Source organism: Sinocyclocheilus grahami, unplaced genomic scaffold (genome assembly GCF_001515645.1).
Source record: "Sinocyclocheilus grahami isolate Dianchi unplaced genomic scaffold, SAMN03320097.WGS_v1.1 scaffold36.1, whole genome shotgun sequence".
In the NCBI taxonomy this organism is placed as follows: domain Eukaryota; kingdom Metazoa; phylum Chordata; class Actinopteri; order Cypriniformes; family Cyprinidae; genus Sinocyclocheilus; species Sinocyclocheilus grahami.
This window is the reverse complement of record NW_015505215.1, coordinates 1,735,153-1,741,492: the sequence shown is the minus strand read 5'-3', so window position 1 is coordinate 1,741,492 and position 6,340 is coordinate 1,735,153. Positions and strand designations below refer to the sequence as shown.

At 39.3% G+C, this 6,340-nt stretch overlaps 1 protein-coding gene across 1 annotated transcript in view; it reads left to right on the top strand.

The window, feature by feature from the left end:
- LOC107581546 (attractin-like protein 1) overlaps positions 1 to 6,340 on the top strand; it is a 133,861-nt gene that overhangs the window by 21,842 nt on the left and 105,679 nt on the right. The gene's annotated exons all lie outside the window — the stretch shown is intronic.

The following is a 6,340-nucleotide window of genomic DNA, read 5'->3' as shown; positions in this document are numbered from 1 at the left end:
ATAATATTGAGAAGCGGTTCTTCTGCTACAGGTAACAACTCTTTCAGTAATTTAGTGGGTACAGGATCTAACAGACATGTTGTTGGTTTAGATATAGTGATAAGTTTATTTAGCTCTTCCTGTCCTAAAGTTATAAAGCACTGCAGTTTATCTTTGGTTGCGATGAATGAAGCTGAAGTATTATACGCTGTAGAATCTACATTTGTTATTGTATTTCTGATGTTATCTATTTTATCTGTGAATAAATTCATAAAGTCATTACTATTAAACTGTGAGGGAATATTTAGATTGGGTGCATGTCTGTTTCGTTCATACTTGAAGCTGGAGGGTGCCGGAGGGGGGGCATCAGATATCTTCATGTGATTGACTTGTTTTTATTAAATTTCTCACTGCATCTGGCAGTGATGGATCCTGGCATGGGAAATATAGGCGGCTACCTAGGGCGTATTTCCTCTCTTCTATATACTTAATTTGAGATGGTTTCTATAGAGTTATCAATGACAAATGTTGAGAGCGCAGTAATGTAACGCACAAATCTCTCCACTCGCAAGCAGATTTCCTTTGCTCTCACACAAAACTGGACATGCGCTTTAAAAAAAACAAACAAAAAAACAGTGTTCTTATGAATTGGCTCTGCTCTCGCTCAGATATTGCATATGCACGGTAGGGCTGGACAATAATTCAATATCAATATGTATCGCGAAATAAATTTTTTTCAATAACGGTGATATGATTTTTAAAACATTTCCGATATTTCGATATACATTACCAGTGTTTCCCATACATTGATTTATTTGTGGCGTCGCTCAAACTTTGTCCTTACATCATTGAAGACCAGAAGGGCTTTTTTTATTCAGGTGAAGTGTAGGCTTATCCCACTAAATGGAAGCTGATTATAGTCAGCCTTCTCTAGTTATTTATTTTATTATTTAATTCTTAATTTGAGTTAAGTGCTTATTGTAAATATGCATTTATTAGATTAGCCTATTTTATTTAGTGCATTTGCGTTTTGTTGTTTTTGTATATAGTTATACAATAAAAGCGTATCAACCAGGCCCAGTTACAGAAATATATATCACTGTGGGTTCTTCTGAAATTAGTGAGGGGGCTCTAGTCTTAATGCACATTTTCAAATGTTTTGTCCAATCCATTGCTATAGTTATCACTGTCAATCACTGCTATGTTGAGAGTAAATCCCACATAAATATGTGGATGTCATTCCTGAAACCGAAAAACAAAAGTTCTGCATTTTGAATGGATTAGAAAACTCGCAAAGAGCGCTCCCTTTAAAATCACTAAAAAGCTGTCACTCTTTGTTCTAAGTTCTGTTTTGACCAATGAATCTCTGCACAATCAATTTATTATTTACATCGTGTATACACTCTGTATGTTATATTGAGAGGATTCGATTGTATAACTCAGCACGGAACAAAAACTGGTGTGTTGTAGCCTTTAGGTATGAGACAAAACCAGCATGTACTGTCATGAGGATGATGAAAGTGTTTTTATTTGAGTAAAGCTTTTAAGTCCCTTTAAGTGTTTTTCTTCATTGAATATGTACAATTTCTCATGTGGTAACATCTAATTTATTTTATTCAAGCCAAAAATATTAACCTAATCAACCTACATTAACTTACAGTGATAAAATGAAATTTAAGGGTTAGATCAGGTAGAGATAGCTCACTAAGATAACATTTGCAGGTTTGCACTTCTTAATAGTGTACTATAGATTCTACAACGTTGTTGTTTTTTCCCCATCATTATTTTGGTATTTGCGGCCACCCTCTTTTGAGGCAGTGCCCCAGCTAGAGGTCTTCTCGGGTCCTAAAATCTGTACCCGACCCGAATCACTTCTTACCCGAACCCGACGTGCATAAATTAATTTTTTTAAAAAGGAAAAACCCGACCCAAGACCGACCTGATGAAATTAGACCCGAGTCCAACACGACCCGACGGCATTTATTTTCGAGCCTGACTGGACCCGAACGTAAATGGCATTGACGTGTGTACAGCCTGCAGCGCCGCAGTCAGTGAGGAAAAATCCCGGTGTCCTGTTGACTGATTTGGCCACTTCTCCATTACTTTGATTTATTTAACATTTATTCAATTTATTATTAGGTTACTTTATATTAGTGCCTGCCTGATGAATACAAGGTATTTCTGAGCTCCACTTTCAATTGTGACCAGTGGATTTGAAAAATAAACGTGACAGTTTGAAAAAAATAATCGAAAGCCTAATCATGGATTCGCTGTTGTCTGCAACCTGATCTCCGGCGAAAGGCTTCTGCACACAAAAAAGAAAAGCCCTACATGAACACGCAGCATAATGAAGCGAGTGGATTTTCCTGATGGATCTCATATCTATAAGATGAGGTCTGTGTGCGAGGATTACGAACGTATGCTATTTGTGTTCCTCTCTTAACACGAAAGTGAAAGTAACATACGCATTCGGGTCTAATCGGGTCCATTTGGGAAAAGCATGTTTATTTTAAATCACCCAAGACCCGAGGCCGCTAATACCGAACCCGACCCGTGTCCGAGGTACTCGTCGAAGTTTTGGACCCGAACCCTCTCGGGTCGGACCTCGGGTTTTCAGATCCAAGTGGACCCGTGAAGATCTCTAGCCCCAGCCCCCCTCATTTAAAATGCTCTAGATACGCTCTTATCTGTATCGCACTTCACTCAAACCGCCTGGACAAAAACAAAGAGTGTTTGAATCTTTCCACTCTAAAATCCCCTTTGTCAGTAAAAGTGTTGCAGTTTACATTTCACAGCTGTTAACAGCATCACTTTCTCAACTCCTTGTGAATAGATCTTCCTGTTGTACATTCGATCTTGCTGGCTTAGTATGAGTTTAAATATAGCTCAGTGTTTTTGATTGAATCTTAAAGTGCCCCTATTATGCCATTTTAAGGTTCCTAATATTGTTTTTGGAGTCTCTTACAATAGGTTTGCGTGCATGCAAGGTCAAAAAACACTTTAGTTTTCTCAAAATATGCATTTAATATCATCTCACCTTCCAGGGATTCTCAAACAATTTGTTCGAAGCAGTTCTAAGATTCAGTCTCTCTAAGCCCCTACTTTCCATGAGTTACTCTGCTCTCATTGCCATAGTTCCGTATTTTGATCGCTCGATTAGAAAATATAAACATCTATTATTTATCATACTTACAGGTTTTGATTCAGTGGAGCAAGCTGGTCCAAATAAACTAGGTACTGAGCCATCTTTCAAGAGCAAGTGTTTTGTGAATCCCGCATATTAGAGAAGCAGTCGTCAGTAAAATGACGGGAACACAAAAAAAGACTGGGGTTGTACTGCTGTGAATTTTAACCACTGATTCTTTGCAGCCTCATCTATCGGAAGTGAAAATAAAACAAATTTACCTTCACAGTGTAGGACACACGAACAAGCTATGTTATGCAAATGTGTTACACCTTGACGTGTAGCCGTCACAAAGTGGGATTCGAATTACTGGTATCTCGTTTAGGCTGTTCAGAGTCGATTCTTTCTTCTGGGAGACAATAACTTTATTTAGCGTGCGCTTTCGGCTTCACAACTTTGCAGATAGTTTAAATTTACATACAGCTATTACGCACTATAGGGGCACTTTAAATCAAATGCGGTGGAGTAACGACATATTTATAATTTTGTTTAGTATGATGCTCATGCAGTTCTGATCTTTAGGTAATTAAATTTCCAAACCTGTATGAGGTTGAGTAAATTTTCATTTCCGGCTGTACTATCCCTTTAAAAGGTTGTACAGTGGATAGATGATACCACAACTTTTAAAATAAATGAACAAACCTGAATTGTTCAGCAGTCCTAACCTAGTGTCCTTGCCCCCACATCATTCTGGCACTAAAAATGGTTTTCCTGTTATACAACAGCTTAACAAACAAGCGGTGGGAGGCAACACGCCGACCACAGGAAGACAAGGACTGTGAGAACTGGCAGGTTCAGGAAGTGATCGACAGATATTAGTGGACTCCTGTTCACGTGGCAGGAAGCGGGGCTTGAGTTAGCTGATGAAGAGGCCCACTATAATTGGACTTTGCAAAGTGTCAACATTTGGGCATGGCTGACTGCAGTGCTGAGTTGCACCTTTCAGACCCCATTTACCTTCAGCACACAAGACTTTGTTTTTGTAATATTGCAGTGGCTGTTCTGCAGATCTTTATGTAACTCCCTTCCCATCCCTTTCTGAATGCCTGATGCCAGCCTTTGAGCGAGGCTGAGTGAACCATGTCCGGTGGCGGCTTCAAAGCCGATGGGATAGATATTAATCCCGGCTGTTGGTGGATATTTGCTGTGGTACTGGGCTATAAAAGATTCATGAAAACCTGGTGAATATTTTAACTGTTGACTCACCTACGGTTCCCTCTCTGAGTGTGTGCCTGCACAGAGAAACATCCTTCTCGCCAACATTCAGCCTGAGGGATGTCCTCCCCAGCACAGGAAGTGGTGCACCGTGATGACTGTTTTTAACTGCTCTTAAAATCTCAGTGTCTGATTATAGACATACAGAATATAGGGTGGAGAAATAGCTTGTTAATAGGCTACGATTTAACGTACAACAAGAATGTTAGTACCAGGATTTCAGGGTTTGCATTTGGTTTGCTGTCAGAAATTTAGTTTTGAAGAGATTTTTCACTTCAAGTGAGGATCGGAAGTGAAAATAAAACAAATTTACCTTCACAGTGTAGGACACACGAACAAGCTATGTTATGCAAATGTGTTACACCTTGACGTGTAGCCGTCACAAAGTGGGATTCGAATTACTGGTATCTCGTTTAGGCTGTTCAGAGTCGATTCTTTCTTCTGGGAGACAATAACTTTATTTAGCGTGCGCTTTCGGCTTCACAACTTTGCAGATAGTTTAAATTTACATACAGCTATTACGCACTATAGGGGCACTTTAAATCAAATGCGGTGGAGTAACGACATATTTATAATTTTGTTTAGTATGATGCTCATGCAGTTCTGATCTTTAGGTAATTAAATTTCCAAACCTGTATGAGGTTGAGTAAATTTTCATTTCCGGCTGTACTATCCCTTTAAAAGGTTGTACAGTGGATAGATGATACCACAACTTTTAAAATAAATGAACAAACCTGAATTGTTCAGCAGTCCTAACCTAGTGTCCTTGCCCCCACATCATTCTGGCACTAAAAATGGTTTTCCTGTTATACAACAGCTTAACAAACAAGCGGTGGGAGGCAACACGCCGACCACAGGAAGACAAGGACTGTGAGAACTGGCAGGTTCAGGAAGTGATCGACAGATATTAGTGGACTCCTGTTCACGTGGCAGGAAGCGGGGCTTGAGTTAGCTGATGAAGAGGCCCACTATAATTGGACTTTGCAAAGTGTCAACATTTGGGCATGGCTGACTGCAGTGCTGAGTTGCACCTTTCAGACCCCATTTACCTTCAGCCCACAAGACTTTGTTTTTGTAATATTGCAGTGGCTGTTCTGCAGATCTTTATGTAACTCCCTTCCCATCCCTTTCTGAATGCCTGATGCCAGCCTTTGAGCGAGGCTGAGTGAACCATGTCCGGTGGCGGCTTCAAAGCCGATGGGATAGATATTAATCCTGGCTGTTGGTGGATATTTGCTGTGGTACTGGGCTATAAAAGATTCATGAAAACCTGGTGAATATTTTAACTGTTGACTCACCTACGGTTCCCTCTCTGAGTGTGTGCCTGCACAGAGAAACATCCTTCTCGCCAACATTCAGCCTGAGGGATGTCCTCCCCAGCACAGGAAGTGGTGCACCGTGATGACTGTTTTTAACTGCTCTTAAAATCTCAGTGTCTGATTATAGACATACAGAATATAGGGTGGAGAAATAGCTTGTTAATAGGCTACGATTTAACGTACAACAAGAATGTTAGTACCAGGATTTCAGGGTTTGCATTTGGTTTGCTGTCAGAAATTTAGTTTTGAAGAGATTTTTCACTTCAAGTGAGGAATGATTTACAGACTGAGAGAAATGATTACAAGAGAAATACAACCACAAAGATGACTTTTGCTTGCAGGCTGTTTTCACTTTGCTTTGTGGTGCACAGATGAATGTCATTTATGAATTTAGGTTTTATTTAATTACATAATTTGGATATTATCAGGTAATTGCTGTAAAAGGTTTTGAAACGCCACAGAAAAATTCTGCACAATATCAGCCTCTTTATAATTTTGTACTGATAGATAAATTTATAATCTGTCTAAAGCTAATTAGCTAAAGTAAGGCTAAATGTGTTCTGATTCAATTATCAGTCAAACAATGTGTCTGCAGCAATGTTCAAAAGTTGTACCGTTTTTAAATATTATTATTATTATTATT